General features: G+C 41.4%; 1 protein-coding gene across 1 annotated transcript in view; it reads right to left on the bottom strand.

Moving 5' to 3' along the window:
* METTL24 (methyltransferase like 24) overlaps positions 1-21,832 on the bottom strand; it is a 110,971-nt gene that overhangs the window by 41,162 nt on the left and 47,977 nt on the right. The window lies entirely within an intron of this gene.

The raw sequence follows: 21,832 nt of genomic DNA, 5'->3' as shown, positions 1-21,832 counted from the left end.
AATAACATCAACAATTCATAGTGTTTGATAAGCTTTTCAAAAGGTTCTACAAATCTGAGTAGTAGATATAGTAGATATATTTGGAATAATAATCCCTTTTTTAAGAAGTGTTTTTAAGCTGTTCAAATTTGATATCCTGTTAGTGTAGTGAGGAGGTCAGGAAGATCTTTTTACATTTGTTATCCATGTCAATCAAAATGATATAGGTCTACATTTTACACAGGAATCTAGAAAAGATAGAATAGCGTTCCTGGATCTGAATATATTTAAGGGTGAGGAGTTAAACTCAACTATTTCAATTAGAAGGTCTCATAGGCACCATAAAATTGGTGCAGCACTGTGTTCTACCAGGCATGTACACTTGCCTCCCAATAAGAATGAAGAATGATAATCTGCTGTATTCCTTCATGTGGTTCGATAAAAAGGCAAGAATAAATAGGAAAATAATGATAACACACTTAAAAGAAGGAGGATTATCCTTCCCCAATATTCAGTTGATTCACAACTCAATAATGTTCTCCCATTTTTTTTAGAATGGGGCAACATGAAATCTAGGGAGAAAATATGGTATACAATAGAGAAAGACCAGTGTGTAGTAATAGACCCTTTTCTATTTTTTTGGCTTGATAACAAATGGTTTAAAAATCTGAGAATAGATAATTGGATTATATTACAAATTTTTACATCAATTGACCCGTTAAAAAAATTATTTCTTGTTCAAAACCAAGCTTTGATTAAAGCTCCTTTGGAAATATTCAAATTGTATATAAGAGATCTGGATTTAACCAAATGGCTAAGGAAAAATATTGTAATGGTTGGCCAACCAGGTTCTACCAATTCTCCTAATACCTTTCAGGATCTTCAATTAAAATACGATTTGCACAATATTTAGAGGTCTATATATTTAGGAATTAATTTTCTTAGAACAATTCAAATAATAGATCAATCTCCTTTGGATACGATCCTATATGGACCGCAACTTTTAAAATCTTCCAAAATTAGACAGATTATCAACAAATCTACTCCAGAAATTAAAATAAATACCATCTTAAAATGGGAGGAAGATTTAAATATTACTTATCCTTATAATCTATGGATGAACTCTATAGATTATTTTAGGAAATCAATACACTGTCTAAATATCTCAGAAACGTTTTACAAAATCTTAAATAGATGGTATCTAGTCTCTTCTAGATTATGCAAATATAAACTACATTACACAGATTAATGCTGGAGATGTAATAGAGATATTGGGACTCTGAAACACACATGGTGGGACTGTCCCAATCTAAGTTTGATAAAAGATTTTGTATTACATCTTTGTAATGATCTAGATTTTAAGGTATTAACATTGACCCCTGAGAAATTTATTTTTCATATAAACATTAATGGTTTAACGAAATCTGAAATATATTTAATAATAAATATATTAATGGCAGTAAAGATCTGCATCTCAAGATACTGGAGGAGTACAATTACTCCTCAGACTACTGACATTTTAACTCAAATTAACTATCAAGGAATTATGGAAAAAGCGTTTTATTTAATAATGGTAATATCCCAAAATATAATAAAATCTGGTCTAGATGGTTTGAATATTATGAAAAAGGAAATTCTACCAATAATGAAATAACTGGGCATGGATCACTAGATGTCATTTAGACACATTTGGTTTCACTTAATAATCTCAGCTATTAGATGACTGCTTTCTGGTGACCCCCCTATTATTACTTAAGTGCATAACCCAACTACCCCCATATATTAATTGTAAGCAATAATATTAATTTAGGATGTTCTTTTATGTATGTAGATTGTGTGTACTGTGAGCCTCACAATACTGATAATTACAGCGAACTTTTCAATAAGGACAGTTTGAGGGAACTTCAAAATAAAACTTTAAGTATTTAATTATATTATGTTTATGTCAGAAATCTAAACTGCTTAGAAGCTATGAACCACATCAGAAACGATTAGATTTTAAACTGTAATGTTTTTGTATACTATTGTACGTTTTTAACGATGTTAAGTTTGTGTCAGAAATTCAATTTCGGAAAATGTATAAGAATCTGATTGTGTAATGATATGATTTCTGAATGTTATGTCTTGCTTATATCGAAATATAATAGAAATAATTTATATAAAAGAATGAAGAATGATGATCTCAGCCAAGGAGGTGGGGCCCGTCATGGAAAGAGCATTGCAGTGAGGAGAAAAGGTAAGCAAACACATTGTTGTACTCCTTACTGGGGGGGAGATAACCTCCTAAACAGCGAACAGCATTAGAAATACATGTTTCTATTCATAAAGCTATATAGTTCATTTAGAAATATGTCCACTGTGAGAATGATTCCTACTCACAGGAAGCACATCAATTATTATTTTGGAGTCATTAGGGCCCAACCCAATCAAGTAAGCATATAAGCAACAGCTGACAAAAAGCATCAATAACTAAAAACATGATTGCACTTTAATCTTTGCACTATAAAATTATGGATTGCTTTTGTTGACTTGGATCAAAATACTTATGAAATATGAATATCTATCACCCCTTTTTTTTGGTGCTCAATAGTAATTGCTGAAGCAAATAGGGTGCTAAAGAGAGGAAAGTGGACTTGAAAATAGAAGCAATATGTCAAAAGTCAGCCTGCGAGAAAACAAAACTGGGTTAAGTCCTTACGAAGGTGATACAATCTAGTTAAGTAAACCTTTTCAAATGTCAAAAGGATAAAAGCTTTTAGAAGTCTAGTAAAGTGAGTGAAAAAGTAACTGAAGATCTAGAAAGAAAGAAATAAAACAAGAGGCCAGAAATTCCTTCCATGGTATGCGCATCAAAGTATGCCTCGTTTCTAGAACACAAATGCCTGTTCCTCCATGCATTGAATTAATTCTAGTTTGTGAGTTCACTCTTGTAGGGTGGGGTACAGTGGATCGCTCCAATGAATAGGTATGAATCCTATACATACCAGATGACTAACCATAGGCTCTTGTTTAAAAGAGATGCTTGCAGTGGTGTCTTGAAGGAGGATCACCACTGGAGAAAAAAACAGATGTGTAGCCAGTAATCTGTGATAAAATTAGCACAAACTTTCCAACAAACCTTATCGTTAGGAAAAGAACCTAAGACTGCACATAGTCACCAGCAAGGATCTAAAAACATTTTGAAAAATAAAAGGAGCCACTGAACAGAAAATATGCTTCATGTACCTGCATTACCAATCACTTATGGGTGAAGGGGGAAACTTTCTTCTAGTGTTGTGAGATTTTCTCTAAGCCTAGCTCTTTTCCACCAGCATATGAAAAAGGAGACCTAAAAGCACAACCAGTAACTATTAGGTATTAGAATGAATGGAAATACAAACATGTATTCCCTACCTTTTTATTTGTCTAATCTTCCCCCGTTTTATTCCCGGTTTTAAAATGTAGTTTTTGCTTACCTGTTTTCCCACGCTGCACTGGTCTTGCTGCAGCCACTCTGCCTCCCTGGCTGAGATAATCAAAACTGGTGATAACAGCCAATCCAATGCTTCCTCATGGGGAAACAATGGGAGGCTAATCCACATATGCTGCACTGCATCAATCAAATGCTCTCTATGTGCAGTATTTGATTGAATAAGGCAAATTTCAATGGTCAGTGTTGAATGTTAGCAGATTGCATATTAGTTCAAATAAGAATCCAGAATCCAAATATGCAAAGATGTAACGGCAGGTAATTCAGAAAGGAAAGACTTGGGTTCCAAAATGTGGAATTCTCGTAGAATGTGGATATAAAATAGAATAACATGTTCATATTAATTACACACACTATCTGCAGCTATCAAATAAATAGGAAAGACCAACAGTATATGTAAATTGTATCACAAGATCTAGAAGAGACCGATTCTCGGGACAATGGTCACTTGCAAGAGGTAAGGCAAAAAAGGAATTGCAAATATTGCCTGGTATATAAATATGTAATACAGATGTAATACAACATTTTCAACCCCCATTGTAAATCGGGTTTCTTGTCAAAATGTATAGGCTTTCAGATGTTAGCAATGAACAAATCAAACATAAGTGCTCAACACAACAAATGCTTCAAGTGGTTTCCCCAAATTCAACTGAAAATGCAACTTATAATGACTTCTCCTGTCTCAAAATTATTCAACCCCTTATTGGTCCTTATCTTTGATGTGATGAGAGGAAGTTAGAAATTACATTTTGACCTTCCAGGATATTATCAAAGGCAGCATGGTAATGAGGCAAAATAGATGGATAAAAACAGATATAATATCAATGGAGACGTCTGGGTCTGGGTCTTACCCTGAGGAAATGTTTTCAGCACGTTTAAACTCATGTGGTCATGGTCCAAGTTCCATATTCATTCTAAGGGTATATTTTTAGTTATTAAAAAAACAGAACACAATTTAATTGTAACTAAAAATGGACTTGCTTCCCATGCAGAGCCTTCCTGTCTAATTAAATGTAATTTTATTTTGCAACTTTGCTTCTCACTGGCAGTGTGGGTGATGTACAATGACAGTGCAGAGGATGGTGATATTTAATGATTGCCCCTAAAATACTTAATAATGACAGAATAATGTATATCTTTAACACATGCCACCGCATTTGCACCACCTTATTGAAGAAACACCAAGTTACACATGGCTCAATCAGGCAGGTGTTAAATAACAAATGCACAGTTATGTGTAGTAAAGTTCTGTATGGTTGGTTCAGTGAGAAATATTATCAGTAAACAACAAAATCATATTCCAATCTTCATCTAAATAAGATATTCCCAGTTCTCTCTCCCAGCCAATTTGATGGGTGGTTGGTTTACCATATGAGGAATTTATGACTGCTGGGTAACAAATGGAAACAGATTTTTGTAAATTAGGAGCCTGCTAAACTAAATTTGCCAATGGGGTAGTAGTCGTAAAATAAAGGTTGAGTTGAATTGGACTCAAACAGTGAGTATTTATTAATTTCCGATGAAAAATGTGCAGTTTAGTATGAAGGGTAGAAAAGGGTAAGGGGGTAGGGTCGAGTCTTGATCAATTAATTGTTCAATGACTATGAAGCTCCCCATGCTCTCTTATATTGTATTCATAGCTCTTCAACACAAAGTTCAGGACCCTTATGAGATGTATGGCCACCATTTTAAACACCACGCTTACCACTACCCTGCTTTCTATATTATAGAGACAACCCAATTTATATTTTCCCATTCTTTTTAACGTAAAGCTTAACCCCTTAATGACGAGTGACGGACGAGGTCCGTCACTCAGGGGATTGCCTTAACGACGAGTGACGTACCTCGTCTGTCACCCGTTAAAATTAACCCCAGATCGCCGCAATCGCGGTGATCGCGGGGTTAATGGTGCTCCGGTCTGCCTCTGTATTAGAGGCAGACCGGGAGCACCGGATCGGGCTGTCCCAGCACATGTACCCGCTCTGACAGCATGTCAGAGCGATGGCATGTGCGGTGTATACTAACCTTCCGCCTCCCTGCACTTCTGGGTTCACTGTGAAGTGCAGGGAGACGGATCATCAGTGATCCTGCCCCCTGTCAAAAAAATTAATAAAGTTTAATTAAAATCCCACCTCCTTTACCCATTTTAATAAAAAAATAACCCCTTCCCTGCCAATTGATCATTGACTACAGTGATCAATTGGCAGGGATTGCATTTTACTATGATCTGATTTTTTTTTTTAACCCCTGAGGGTTAATTCTTTTTTAATTCTTTTTTAATTAAAATATTTTAAAATGATAAATTTAGCTAGCTGGGGAGGGTGGAAGTTAGTGGGGAATTGGGGGATTTAGTGTTAGGCTAACTAACCCCTAACGTTAAAAAAAGTTTTAAAATAAGCTTTAAAAAGTTAAAAAATTAAGAAAAAAAAGTTTGAATAACGTTTACGTAAAAAATAAAAAAAATAAAAACCCTTTACCCAGTCCAAATAAAAATTAACCCCTTCCCTGCCAGTCGATCACTGCCTACAGTGATCAAAATACAGATCACAGTATTATGCTGTGATCTAATTTTTTTTAACTCCTGATGATTAACTTTTATTTAATTTTTAACCCTCAGGGGTTACATTTATTTAATTAACTAATTTAAATATTGTATAATTAAATATTTTGCTAGCTGGGGTGGGTGGGAGTTAATGGAAAATTGGGAATTTACTGTTAGTGCTGCTTACTGCTAGTTAGGGGTTAACTGTAAAAAAAAAAAAAGCTTAGAAAAATGTTAAATCTGTAAAAAAGTTTTAAGAAAGTTTAGGAAACTTTAAAAAAATTAATAAGCAAAACAAAAGTTTAAAAAATAGTTTTAAAAAGTTAAAAAAGTTTTAACAAGTTAAAAAATACATTTAAGGGGGGCGGAGCCAAGCAGCGCACAGGAGCGGTCGCCATTTCCTACAGCTCCTGTGTGCACCAGCCGATAACGCGGAATATCGCCAGCATCCCGCAAGCCACAAACCTCTAGACACCGGTGCTGCATTCAGGGCACCGTCCGGAAGCGGCCGATGCCTTTCTTTTCGACGCCGGGCAAGAAAAACCGCAAACGAGGCTTTGCGGCCTACCGCGCGGCCGGCCGGACGCACGCAACGGCTGGGGAACACTTTCTCTGGGGAGACCCGGACCTGTCAGACCTGCTACCACTATACCAGGCAAACGGAGAAATGGGGAGAAAATCCCCAAAAACGCCCGCGACCACAGCAAAAACACAGCGCGACATAGGCCAGATGTGGTCAGCCTCAACACCATCAAGAGACTCACAGGAACCCTCTCCCACGAGAGACCCCACCCCACAACAGTCTAAAAGTGAGTACTCACCCCAGAGCCCACACCAGGCCACCCAGGACACAGCCAGCACACCTGGACACTTGACCACTGCCACAAAACAGGATATACAGGAGATGCTCTTAAGCCTCCAATCAAACCTCAAGAAAATGTGGGAAGCTGATCTGGCAACACTGACCACAGAGGTACAAGCTGTTACAGCGCGCACCCAAGCCACTGAAACAGATGTCGCAGCCCTGAAACAGGACTTCCAGACACTGAGCGACAAGGTACACCAGTTGCAAAAGGTCCAACTTGACACCAACAGACAAGTGAGCACCCTAGATGACAGAGGCAGGAGGAAGAACATAAAGATAAGGGGAGTCCCATAAACCATCCCCTTGGAGGAACTGCCGCAACATGTGAGGAGGCTGGTGGAAACTCTCATGCCTGCAAAGCGAGCTAAGTACTTTACGTTTGATGGGGTATATAGAATAGCCAAATCCCCCAGGGCCCCAACCTAGTTGGTCTCCTATATGGCACTGTAGCTTCACGAAATAGTGCCAAAGACATTCGTTGGGGGTGTCTTTTTACTCAGAAGACTTAGCTGAGAATAATTTGGGGGTTTTGAACTTAGTGGCACATATGAAATATACAATATGCCCAGCAAAAATGCAATCCGTATGTAAAATAAATGCCCAAAATAATTTTTTACCACATACTTTGGCATATATTGGTGGAAAAATTGGGGGCATGCTAAGGCACAATATGCACCTTATGATATACCCTGCAGTGTCTACTTTTACAAATGGTAGGCCTTTGTGTTGTTGTTTTTTTAACAGACAAACTACTATAATACCCCAAATGGAAGCATAGGCTCATTAAATCCGTCTCTCAAAATTCAACTGTGAATACTGAAAAGGACAGGTCTCCTATATGGCACTGTAGCTTCACAAAATAGTGCCAAATAGTGGGGGTGTCATTTTACTCAGCAGATGTAACTGAATACAAAATAAAACTTTGTACAGGAATAGCACACACCAACTTTACAAAATACACATGAGAAGTTCTTTGTTATAAGTTTGTGTGCCAAACCCCCCCCAAAAAACAAAATTTTACTCCAATATTTAGCAGAGGTTGGCGGTGAAATGTAGAAAGTGTCAAAACAACCTTAGGTAAATAGCCTGTGGTGTCTACTTTATATAAATATATACTTTTGTGTGGCAATTTTGTTTTCTTTTATGGCTATTAAGCTTACAAGACAATCATACCAAATTCTAAAATCGCTCTACATTAAAAGTTTATTTTACTCCTTGTGCTTTGTGACCTGTAACTACCAAAAAAAAAACGTAAAATCCAAGACACATTATATATTCTGTAAATCAGAACAACTAAATTAATTTATTTTTAATTACTTTCCTTAACCTGCACTAATTGTGCACACATTATTATTGCAAAAACTGTAAAACAAAACTAAATTTTTTTCATTTTTTTTGCATTTTTCTGTATTTTTTTATAATAGATAAGCATTTATGTATATATATGTTACATCAAATTAAAGCCCTTTCTGTCCTTTAAAAAACGGTATATAATATGCGTCAGTGCAATAAATTAGTAAAATGCAAATTGCAGTTGAACGCAAACAGCAAAAAATGCAAACAATGCCGTCATTAAGTGAAATACAAGCTTCTGAAGCTCTGTCCTTAAGGGGTTAAGGTTTATTATTTTGTATCAATTTAAGGTTATTCATGTATTATCATTTGTTATTCCAACTGAAAAAGCATTTTTAGGTATACGTTTGTTATATTAGTTGAAAACCACATTATTCTGATAACATTTCTATAGCATTTGGTATACTATAATACTCTCTTCTTTAGTATTTTGTTCTTAAGGCACAGATTAAACTTCTTATTGTGTCCTGTGATATCTCTGCATTGCTAAAAAATAACTGATGTCAACTACAAAAACATTTAATATAATGTTTAAAACTAAAAATGTTCAATGCTTGGAAGCCTACAACAAATTCCAAATTAAAAAGATTTTCTGAAAGGGATGTAAGTTTTTAAAAAGGACACAATACTTCCAGCAAACTTACTTTTTTGTAAAGCTCAGAACATATATCAATTTCTGGACACCAATATTTTATCATTGCAATGAGGTTCTACTTTCCCTTAACTAATGGATATCCAGAGTCTGCTCTTCCTGCACTGAAAGAGCAAACTGAGTGCTTTCTTTACAAAGTCGGTTCCCAAGAGAAATGTAAATTTCTTGAAACACGAATAATTGTCATGGAAATCCATGTTTGAAGACCCAATCAAAAATTCCTACCCTGCAGACTAATTAATTTTAAAATGAGAAATTTATATTTAAACTGGAAGATATTTTTATAATGAATTATAAACATCCAACAATTCTACTAAAAATAAATAATGCTGGGTGGCCTGCCAAGAGACCTGATCTGTTGCCTCCAGTCATTTCAACTGAAGGAGGCCATAATGAGGGCAGCACGGGCACAACGCTCAATCCGATACATGGATTCGCAAATAGCGTTATACCAAGATTTGTCCTCCATCACCCTAGACGCACGAAGAGCCTTGAAACCGATCACAAATGTGCTGCAGGAGAAGTGGATCCAATATAAGTGGGGTTACCCATTTAGCCTGCTAGCCAGAGTGGGGAACCAATGGCACGTCCTGAGATGGCCAAATGAAATCCGACGCTTCTTGCACGCAGTGGGCCTACCGGACATGCCCGTCCCAAACTGGATTTTGGATTACCCGCCTGCCAGGCCAACTGGCCCGACTGCACCGGCAGACATTCTTAGGGAGGGAGCCTTGCCTGGGACTACCAGAGGAATAAGCTAAGAAGGATCCCCTGGAGCGCAGGGCCCCACGAGAGACAGCCCTGTACACCACTAAATCCGGTCTGCTTGAGCGGTGGAGCCGGACGGCACCTCCCACTTCTCCGGAGAATTTGAAGTGGCCCAGAGACACCGGGACTGTTCCCCAAGGGTATGTACTACTCCCCCCACATGCCAAAGGCCCCACGCCAACCCTGAGGATACTACCGCCCACGGGGGTATAGTGATTTGGGGGGAACGGGACAGGGGATGTGGGTCATACCGGGATAACCAAGCGAGCCAAGTCTTTCAAACCCACAGGGGGATAGGATAGATTGGGTGGATGGACCGGGGATAAGGGGGGAGGCTGCCCCGATGGTCTAGGGGAACGACACACAAGGAGGGACTGTGGGTTTGCTGTGCACTGCTTTTCACTGGCCACGAGATAAGAGGACGAAGAAAAGAGGCCACCCGAACATTGACAACTATATGATTGGCAACCTTGGGTCACAGGCCGCAGAAGGGGCTGGGGGGAGAGTGGGGGGCGGGCGACGAGGGACCCGGGATCCGCCCACGCGCCCGAGCCGCACCTGCCGTCCGACTCTGCCCCTGCCACCGACCCATCATTGGCTGGGGCAGGGTTAGACGTGGTGTGGAGCGACTGCGTTTCCGGGGGGCTCTCAGGGGGACGTTGTACAAGGTGACCCTGCTAAGTTTGCATTGCTAAGTGACCTACCATGTTTTAAGTTATGTAAATGTTTAACCGTGTTATAATTTATGGGACCCACAACAAAGACAAATTGAGGAAGGGGTCCAGGAAGCTGGGACCGCCCCATTACGTTGCACACCCCTACTAGACTGAGGAGATGATTGGAGGAAGGTTAGGCCCCTGCGAAAAGGGAGAAAGCACTGACAGGAGTCCCAAACATAGCTAGACAGACTAGACAAGACAGGGATTCCCCCATACTCAGAGCATGGACCGATTAACTCATAGGACCCGGGGGGCGACCTGGCCCGAAGTGTGTACCCCACACAACACGAATCAGGGAGGAACATCGGGAACTAGCCCAATCGCTGACACACTCAGCGAGTTGGGAGCCAAAAGAGCCCGCCAATGACATCACCTACACGAGAGGGCGACTGATACTGTAGGTGGCCTTCCCCGCACCCCGCGCAACTGACCTACACTGCACATACCGGTCGGAGCTCGGAGTGGTTGCTGTTACAGAACCCCCGAACGACTATACCTGACCGAGGTTCAAAGTTGCTATTCGTTCCCCAACTGACTTGTCCAAAACCGGAGAGTTGAATACCCCACCAACTTCCCTCCCCCCCCTCTTTCCTGAAGCATTCCTGCAGGAGACGCATTTTAGAGGTGGCGACGCACCAAAACTTGAGAACAGGCGCTTCCCACAGGGTTACTTTGCTAACCACCCAGATGCAAAGAAGACAGGGGTGGTGATCCTTTTCGCACACACGGTACCGTTCTGACACAAAGAGACACTCATAGACCCAGGCGGACGATATATCTTTCTCAAGGGCTCCATCGTGGACGTCCCCTATACTTTCGCATGCATATATAGCCCCAATCGAAGACAGCACACCTTCATTGCTAGGACCCTAACCAGGCTTGACAGGTTCAGAGAAGGCCTCTTGGTGCTGGCCGGAGACCTCAATGCCCCACTGGATCCAAGCCTGGACTCCTCGCGGGGCACAAGCACGATCCCAGCGCACTGTTTGCGATCGATACGACGATCCCTGCCCAGGACTGGGTTAGTAGACTGTTGGAGAGTGACACACCCGGATGACAAAGATTTCTCCTACTACTCATCGGTACACAAACAATACAGCAGAATAGATTCGATATTCTTGCCCCAAGAAAGTCTGTCTCTTCTCCAAGAGGCAAAAATAGGAATAATACATCAGTCCGACCACGCACCGGTCCTATTAAAGATAAAATCCCCATTGTTTAAGCCCGCGGAACGCCAGTGGAGACTCAATGAGTCCTTGCTGGAAGACCTGGAGGCCTGCACATCCGCCCGACAGATTATCACAAACTACTTTGAAGTGAATGACACCGCAGACATGTCCCCACTGACGCTATGGGAGGCTCATAAATGTGTTGTTCGAGGTCCCTTCATATCCATTGGCACGCAACGCAGGAAAAACAGAGCGCGTGAACTCTCTGACCTAATGAAAAAGATAGCTGAACTAGAAAACTCACACAAGCACACACTGGACGACAACGTATATTTACGACTCACAGAAGCCCGCAGGGCACTCGCGGACCTCCTATCCCAGGTCCTGCTGCATACCATGCGGAAATCCGCAAGGTTCTTTTACGAGCACTCCAACAAGAGTGGCAGACTTCTGGCAAAAATGCTCCAGGAGAAACGAAGATCCCAACACATACACAAGATAAGCACACAAAACGGACGAACCACTGGGATGCCGGAGGGCATCCTGGAAGCATTCAGGGCCTATTACATGGATCTGTACAATCACTCTCGAGCCCAACAAGGAGCTGCAGCACAAACTCATCACCGACGAATCACGGACTATCTGGCTCAACATGTCACCCATAAACTCACACCAGAACTCGCAGAAGAACTTGACAGTCCCCTGACCTTGGAGGAACTAGCGGCGGCACTGAAGAAATCGAGCTGGAAGTGCGGCACGGCCCTGGGAACAAGCGTACATATCTGGTGGTCATGTCCACGTGTAACGACATACTGGCAGCTGATCAACACAAAAATCAAAGAAATCACTGGGGACGACCTCCCCCTACAACCCATGATGATGCTCTTACACCATACACCCACCCCCCCCGCAGAAATACAAACACTCCCTTACCATCCATTTGTTGAATGCCGCAAAGGCGTTGATACCCCTGCATTGGAAACACACATCGACACCCACCTTCAGACAATGGGTAGACAAAGTTGAGAGCATATATGACATGGAGATACTGACGGCCTCCCTGCAGGGACGTTCGGACAAATGCGCACTAAAGTGGTACCCCTGGCGGCTCTACGTCTCTACGGGAATCGCCTAGATATACATGGGACAGGTGCGTGGCCCGTGGAGGCTGGTTTGGGACGCATAGACAGCCGACACATACCCCGTGTCGATAGGTTATGGGAACTGCAAAAACTCGGCGGGACCTCACCCGGGCATCGGAAACCCCAACCCTACCTGTTCCTACCCTCCCCCCCCTCCCCACCTCCCTCCTTACCTGCCCTCTACCTGACAACCCCGCCCCTTCCCACAACACAGGGCGGAGGGCAAGGATAGCCCCGCCCTGGCAAGACGCTACCCAGACAGACAAACAACGCTGAGGTCGGATATAGACAAGAGCCAAAAACCGGCCGAACGGAACAAGTCCGGCATCCGCCAAACAGGCAGGCCAACATTGCAGTTGACGACAAGTGTAAACACACGTAGGCATAGGAACCAGAAGTCGCCCAGACATGGGTCCTCAGACAAACCTAGACCCAAAAACACAGTTAGCCGACCCGACACGGAGCCCCACTAATACAAGACTCACAGGGGACGACGAATACCCCCCTCCCCCCCCGACTAATGAGCCTTTGACCAAACACGCTCCACGAGGTACAGAGGCCAGAACCTAACGCTGTAACAACCAGAAACCCCCACACGGACAGAGCTTGACTACAGGCTAGCTTGACAAAGGCATCAGAGTACTAAGGAGATATCCTAGCAGAGATGAGACAGGAGCTAAGCTGACGATAATGGGGGGGAGATGGTTACATACCACCAAACAAAGGTGCACGAAATTGAGGCCAGATAGACACCGACTGAGATTGACATGCTACAAAGGATAAGAAGACCTAGCTAGACTTGGTTCCCCGAGATACGTTCCCTAGCAATGTTATAACTGCATACTCGAAGTAACCATGTTAGCACTTGTTACACACAGAGCTATGTTTGCCAATTAAGCTATGTGATACTGTTGATAACTTGGAAAATCTCAATAAAAAATGATTGACAAAAAAAGAAAATACAATATTCCACATCTAAGTACATATCAGCAAAGGGACTCGATCCAGTTGGGTCACAATCTGGGACTTCCTGGGAGGCTTAGATACTGCGAGCAATGCTGATGTTGACACAGGGCCTGATGCACATACCTACACTGGAGCAATGAGGCCTGACGCATTTCTTTCCATTACAGGGCTGTGTTCTGCCCCTGGAGGGCATAGGCTGATCTTGGCTCTGCGATGGGTCTCTTTTTGGTTTTGTTCTTGCTATCTTTACTGTTCAATTTGTTTGTTATTTTGTAAGTCTCTTATTATTTCACTGCCATCAATTAATCCGCTTACCATGTGACAGTTTGGGGGCGTCCTAAGCAGGGGCGTATTAGCCGCGAGGCAAACAAGGCATTTGCCTTGGGCGGCATTTTCCAGGGGGCGGCAAAAAAAGCCGCCCCCCAAATGCCCAAGGCAAATGTCTTGTTAGCCTTGCGGCTAACAGACATGCTGGGCTGCTGCTTGGCGGTCGGGCGGCGCTGCTGGGCGGGCGGCGAGGGAGCACTTCCTTTGAGCTGTCTGCTCAGCTCCCTCGCGCGCCGCACAGTGAGGCTGGGAGCCGGAATATGACGTCATATTCCGGCTCCGCCTCCCAGCCTCACTGTGCGGCGCGCGAGGGAGCTGAGCAGACAGCTCAAAGGAAGTGCTCCCTCGCCGCCCGCCCAGCAGCGCCGCCCGACCGCCCAGCAGCCACTGGACCACCAGGGAAAAAAGAAGCCCCCCCCCCCAGCATTCCCAAAGGTAAGGAGGCTGGGGGAAGGGGTTAATGTTTAAAAAAAAAGCCACTGGACCACCAGGGAAAAAAGAAGCCCCCCCCCAGCATTCTCAAAGGTAAGGAGGCTGGGGGGGGGGGGTTAAAGTTAAAAAAAAAAAAAGCCACTGGACCACCAGGGAAAAAAGGAGCCCCCCCCCAGCATTCCCAAAGGTAAGTAGGCTGGGGGGGGGTTAAAGTTAAAAAAAAAAAGCCACTGGACCACCAGGGAAAAAAGAAGACCCCCCCCCCCAGCATTCCCAAAGGTAAGGAGGCTGGGGGGGGGGGTTAATGTTAAAAAAAAAAGCCACTGGACCACCAAGGAAAAAAGAAGCCCCCCCCCCCCAGCATTCCCAAAGGTAAGTAGGCTGGGGGGGTTAAAGTTAAAAAAAAAGCCACTGGACCACCAGGGAAAAAAAGAAGCCCCCCCCCCCCAGCATTCCCAAAGGTAAGTAGGCTGGGGGGGGGTTAAAGTTAAAAAAAAAAAGCCACTGGACCACCAGGGAAAAAAGAAGCGCCCCCCCCCCCCCCCCCCAGCATTCCCAAAGGTAAGGAGGCTGGGGGGGTTAAAGTTAAAAAAAAAAGCCACTGGACCACCAGGGAAAAAAGAAGCCCCCCCCCCCCCCCCCAGCATTCCCAAAGGTAAGGAGGCTGGGGGGTTAAAGTAAAAAAAAAAAAAAAAGTGTTAATGTGAGTGTCTGTTAGTGAGTGTGTGTGAGTGTGTCTGTTAGTGAGTGAGTGTGTGTGTGTCTGTTAGTGAGTGTGTGTGTGTCTGTTAGTGTGTTTGCCTGTGAGTGTGTGTGTGTGTGTGTGTGTCTGTCTGACCGTGTGTGTGTTTGCCTGTGAGTGTGTGTGTATGTTAGTGTATGTGTCTGCTAGTGAGTGAGTGTGTGTCTGTTAGTGTGTGTCTGTTAGTGAGTGTCTGTTAGTGAGTGTCTGTTACTGAGTGTCTGTTACTGAGTGTGAGTTTGTCTGTTACTGAGTGTGAGTTTGTCTGTTACTGAGTGTGAGTTTGTCTGTTACTGAGTGTGAGTTTGTCTGTTACTGAGTGTGAGTTTGTCTGTTACTGAGTGTGAGTTTGTCTGTTACTGAGTGTGAGTTTGTCTGTTACTGAGTGTGAGTTTGTCTGTTACTGAGTGTGAGTTTGTCTGTTACTGAGTGTGAGTTTGTCTGTTACTGAGTGTGAGTTTGTCTGTTAGTGTGTGTTTCTGTTAGCTAGTGTATGCGTATCTGTCAGTGAATGTGTGTGTGTGTATTTAGAATGCGGGGCGGGGTAAAGGTTGGGTGGGGGTGGCGCGCGGGGGGGGGGGGGGGGGGCGCGCCTGAGTTTTGTTCTGCCTAGGGCAGCACAAAACCAGGATACACCACTGGTCCTAAGTGGATTATTCTGTTGAATAAATGACAATACATGCCACTTCCTTAATATTTTAAAATATTGTGAAGATGCTTCGTCATATGAATGCAGCAATACTTTAAATTGTTTGCTGACTTTTGTTACTGTGAGAGACCGTGTCTATTGTTGTATTGTTATGCCATTGCACAACAAAAATACAAATTTTTTTTTTTTTAAAAAGAAGTAAACAATTCTATTAAAAAGGGCTCTAATTCTAAGAGAGTTATAACATAAAATATGCCAACCCTCAAAAGTCTGCATTCCAGAGATAAAAGCATTACTTATTAACCAGATTCAAAGGATTAACTCATATCTTAAAAGCTCAAGGTGTACTCTGGGTAAAGTCCTTCAAAAGTCAAACAAGTATTCAGGAATTAAGGTCATAATGAGTTCAAACTTTATGCTGACCAAGAAAACTTAGTTTAAAAGTCAAGTACCAAAAGCCAGGAGATTAGCATGGTTTTAAGAAAGATGTAAAAAGCAAAACTTTACTAAAGGAAGTAAAATTTTAAAGGGGGACTGTCACTTCCTGTGATTTTTTACATTATGTTTGCATATCATTCATATATATCATAAACCTAACTGTCCCTATTTAGGAAGGTCAGTCAGTGTATTTGGTCTAAATCCCGCTTTCCCTTATTTCGAAGAACTCCATATGGTTGGTGTATCTAAGTGTTTAACCAATCTCCAAACCAATCATACAGTAACGTGTCTTTAAACTACAATCTGTATTCATCTTCCACGGTGAGATCAGCATTACAAAGTAAAGTTACCTCCCCAACATCACTCTGTCTGGGCGGATAAGAGTCAACCCCCCACTGATCTTTCTTCAGACAGGGAGATCAGGACCCCAAACTCCCCACCCAAAGCAGATGTCCCTGCAAACAAGGTGTCTCCAGAAAGCTCATCTTGTCAGCCATCTCCATCACCCAGCTGCCAGGCCGGAGCTAACTTCCGATCCGATGAGGAGTTTCAGACAGTCATCTCTGGTCCCCTGGTCTTCCTTCAGCTTTGCTTTAGTCGTTCTGGCAGCATCAACAGGTCAACATCAAAGCTGCTCTCTAGGTTGCATCTGCTGTGTCAAGAGTATAGCACCACGGTGGGAAGAAAAGTGTTCTGTGTCGTGTAGAAGGACAAGGTTCTCCTTTACAAATATGTTTAGGAATCAGTCTGTATAAATAGGATACTTTGTTTTTGTTCTAAATTGCACATTAGTTGCAATAATTGTTATTACGAAGTCAACTAAAATGTATTTGTCCCATCCAAACCCTGGCCTCTCCCCCCTTAGTTACACCCCTAAAAGTATAGCATCCATCCTTGTCCATTTGAAATGTTGGGAGGCGTGGAAAATAATATTACATTTCGAAATCCACACTTACTTGTCCTGCAGTTGAGAACCTCCATCTCAACTCCTAGTGTCCTTTGCGTCTGGCAGTCAGCACAGAGAACGCACACAGAGAAAATAAATTAAACAAAACGTTTGTTTCCCCTCTTCATTTGCAATGTGTATCCTGACTGTATCGGACTGAACTGGTTTGTACTGTAATTTGCTAAATCTTAAATTTAAAAGAACATGGAGCATCTGTCTGAAAAATTGTGATTGTCCTTCATATGCCAACACTGAAAGTATAGGTGGGATGAGCAAGGTAAACTATATTTGTTGAGAAGCAGTCATTTGCTTTGTTGTGCATACACATCTTAGCTTTGTTTTCTATCTATGCAAAAAATAATGTTTACTGGGATATTTTCTCATTAATCAATGTAGACCGGTGTCTAGGGTCCGTATGAATCAAAGGATGTCTGTCTAAAATGCACCCACATTAAAATAAAACAATTTTACCGCAGATAGCTCCCATTCTCTGCAAGTAAATAAACCACAAGCTCTAACATATGCAATTCTTCATAATCTCAAAGATCTGTAGTGCATGACATTTTTAAGGAAGGTTTCATGAAAAACAAATATTTGTTAAACCCTCAATACGTAAAGAGACACTGTAGTCACTAAAACAACTTTAGCTTAATGGATGATTTTTTTTGTGTATAAATCATGCCTCTGTCTGACTCAATTCTGTGCCATTTAGGAACTGCTATTTCGGAGTTAAAACAATTTTGTTTCTGTTTATGCAGCTCTAGCCACACCTCCCCTGACAAAATCGTTTCATTTTCAATCAGATGTAACTTACTTTAACAGTTTTTATTTCATGCTGTAAATTAAACCTTTCATTACACACGGGAATCCTGCAAGGTCTAGCAAGCTATTAACAGGAATTCTAAATTAAACAGAATTTACAATAAAGGAAGTGTAAACATTAGATGCAGGAAGTGTATAGAAAGGCTGCACAAGTCACATGTAGGGAGGTGTGACTAGGGCTGCATAAACAAATTGATTTAACTCATAAATGGTAGATAATTAAGCAGTGAGACTACAGGAGCCTTAGCTATACACCAAAACAACTTCATTAACCTAAAGTTGATTTGGTGACTATAGTGTCCCTTTAAGGCGTTAAAAACATTACTTTTCCAAATAGATTTCATGTTTATTATCATGCTCTTGTTGGTAACAATGAAACTTTGAATTTATTTGAAAATTTGAATGTTACACATAAACCATAAGTAATATGTTATTCCTTATATGCACAATGTGTTTGGCATACCCTCTAATTATTTCTGGTTATGCAATATAATGCAAATCTTTTTGATAATTGTTCTTATTGAAGAATTGTGCTTGCTGTGCCTCTGTTATTATCTAATTTATTTAATGTTGTGCAGTGTTTTTTTTTAATCACATGTAGTTTGTGTTGAAGGCGCTCAAGGCCATAATCATTATGCATTAATTCAGTGTAAAATTGCAGTAATGTGACATTGCATAGGAATATGAGTCAGTCCATGAATTTTGTTCAGCTTTTATATTCTAAAAACTATAAAGAACTGAATACCATCGTATGAAATTTTGGGAGGTATGTCCCAATGAAAATTCTATCCCATTCACAATGGATTTTGATACTACAGTTTATAAGCTACATGTTCAGTTGCATCACTGGTGAATCTGAGACTTTTTATAGAAGACATGCAATGTCTGCACTAACTGAAAAGAAACACAACATAAATAAATTATATTCATCATAAAGTTATTTGATAATGTATTGTGCCTATCTGTCCTTCCCTTTAGTTTGTCTGTGGTTCTACGTCCTCTAGCAGGACCTCCAGCTCCTCGTAATGCAGGAAATACCATTAGATTGTTATGTGTTCTAAACACAGGGGAATAGTGCTCTTCCTCTCGGACCAGTATGGAAACCTGATCAGCTCTTCAACACAAATTGCACAACTAGATCCTGGTTTATTTATTTCCTAAAGCATGAACGGTCATAAATAGCTGTGCTATAAAACAGAAGGAGGTAAATAAAATGCACAGTAGTCTTTCTTAAAGAATTTGATGTCATGTAATAGGGTCCATCATAATAAAACAGCCTTTAACCCCTTAAGGAACAAACTTCTGGAATAAAAGGGAATCATGACATGTCACACATGTCATGTGTCCTTAAGGGGTTAAAGATCCTCTATCAGAATTGAATGTCACACCCAATTAATGGATGGAGGGCTGTATAGAGCTCATTTAATGGATGGAGGGCTTTAAAGAGCTCATTTAATGGATGCAGGGATGTTTAGAGTTTATTTAATGCAGGCTTCCCCAAACTCCGGCCCTCCAGATGTTGCTGAACTACAACTCCCATGATTCTATGAATGAAATACATAGGCTGAGAATCATGGGAGTTGTAGTTCAGCAACATCTGGAGGGCCGGAGTTTGGGGAAGCCTGATTTAATGGACGGAGGGCTGTATAGAGCTCATTTAATTGATGCAGTGATGTTTAGAGTTAATTTAGTGGATGCAGGGCTGTATAGAGCTCATTTAATGGATGGAGGGCAGTATAGAGCTCATTTAATGGATGGAGGGCTGTATAGAGCTCATTTAATGGATAGAGGGATGTTTAGAGCTCATTTAATGGATGGAGGGCTGTATGGAGCTCATTTAATGCATGGAGGGCTGTATAGAGCTCATTCAATGGATGGAGGGATGTATAGAGCTCATTTAATGGATGGAGGGATGTTTAGAGCTCATTTAATGGATGGAGGGCTGTATGGAGCTCATTTAATGGATGGAGGGCTATATGGAGCTCATTTAATGGATGGAGGGCTGTATAGAGCTCATTTATTGGATGTAGGGATGTTTAGAGCTCATTTAATGGATGTAGGGATGTTTAGAGCTCATTTAATGGATGGAGGGCTGTATAGAGCTCATTCAATGGATGGAGGGATGTATAGAGCTCATTTAATGGATGGAGGGATGTATAGAGCTCATTTATTGGATGTAGGGATGTTTAGAGCTCATTTAATGGATGTAGGGATGTTTAGAGCTCATTTAATGGATGGAGGGCTGTATAGAGCTCATTTAATGGATGGAGGGCTGTATAGCGCTCATTTATTGGATGTAAGGATGTTTAGAGCTCATTTAATGGATGTAGGGATGTTTAGAGCTCATTTAATGGATGGAGGGCTGTATAGCGCTCATTTATTGGATGTAGGGATGTTTAGAGCTCATTTAATGGAAAGAGGGCTGTATAGAGCTCATTTAATGGATGGAGGGCTGTATAGCGCTCATTTATTGGATGTAGGGATGTTTAGAGCTCATTTAATGGATGTAGGGATGTATAGAGCTCATTTAATGGATGGAGGGCTGTATAGAGCTCATTTATTGGATGTAGGGATGTTTAGAGCTCATTTAATGGATGTAGGGATGTTTAGAGCTCATTTAATGGATGGAGGGCTGTATAGAGCTCATTTAATGGATGGAGGGCTGTATAGCGCTCATTTATTGGATGTAGGGATGTTTAGAGCTCATTTAATGGATGGAGGGATGTTTAGAGCTCATTTAATGGATGGAGGGATGTATAGAGCTCATTTATTGGATGTAGGGATGTTTAGAGCTCATTTAATGGATGTAGGGATGTTTAGAGCTCATTTAATGGATGGAGGGCTGTATAGAGCTCATTTAATGGATGGAGGGCTGTATAGCGCTCATTTATTGGATGTAGGGATGTTTAGAGCTCATTTAATGGATGTAGGGATGCTTAGAGCTCATTTAATGGATGGAGGGCTGTATAGCGCTCATTTATTGGATGTAGGGATGTTTAGAGCTCATTTAATGGATGGAGGGCTGTATAGAGCTCATTTAATGGATGGAGGGCTGTATAGCGCTCATTTATTGGATGTAGGGATGTTTAGAGCTCATTTAATGGATGTAGGGATGTATAGAGCTCATTTAATGGATGCAGGGCTGTATAGTGCTCATTTATTGGATGTAGGGATGTTTAGAGCTCATTTAATGGATGGAGGGATGTTTAGAGCTCATTTAATGGATGGAGGGCTGTATAGAGATCATTTAGTGGATAAAGTGCTCTACAGAGGTAAAAAAAAAAAAAAAAAGCAAAATACGCTGGATATTCCGTTCTAGCACTGGGTCCTCAGGGACCAGTTTGTGATTATTAATAGGTTATGAATATGGTCCATTAATAGATACTCTAAGCACCAAAATAACTTTAGCTTAAAAATTAAGTTTTGGTTTATAGATCATAACCCTGCAGTGTCACTGTTCAATTCTCTGCTATTTAAAGGTTCATTTGTGAATGGCAGACAATTGAGCATTTAAACTGCAAGAGCATAATCTATACACCAAACTCAATTAATTAAACGAAATCTGTTTTCTTACCTCTGAACATTTGCAATGGACAAAGGGGAATGCTTTAATTTTAGGAACAAGTGCAATGTATTTGATTTACACAGACTGATTTCTAAACACATTTATTGTAGTTTAAAGACACATTACTGGGAGTATTATTGCTATGGAGCTTCTAGAAGAACGAGACATTAGGATGGGAAAGAAGGACAGAGGGATTTGAGCCCAAAAAAGGGATTCCTCCTGCATAGCAACATTTGGGAGGTATGTTTTTTGGTCCTTAAAAAGTCACTTTAAGGAATTAAACAGAT

The sequence above is a fragment of the Pelobates fuscus genome, chromosome 2 (assembly GCF_036172605.1).
Source record: "Pelobates fuscus isolate aPelFus1 chromosome 2, aPelFus1.pri, whole genome shotgun sequence".
Classification (NCBI taxonomy): Eukaryota; Metazoa; Chordata; class Amphibia; order Anura; family Pelobatidae; genus Pelobates; species Pelobates fuscus.
The sequence above is the reverse complement of the archived record's forward strand: the minus strand, read 5'-3'. Positions and strand labels throughout refer to the sequence as shown.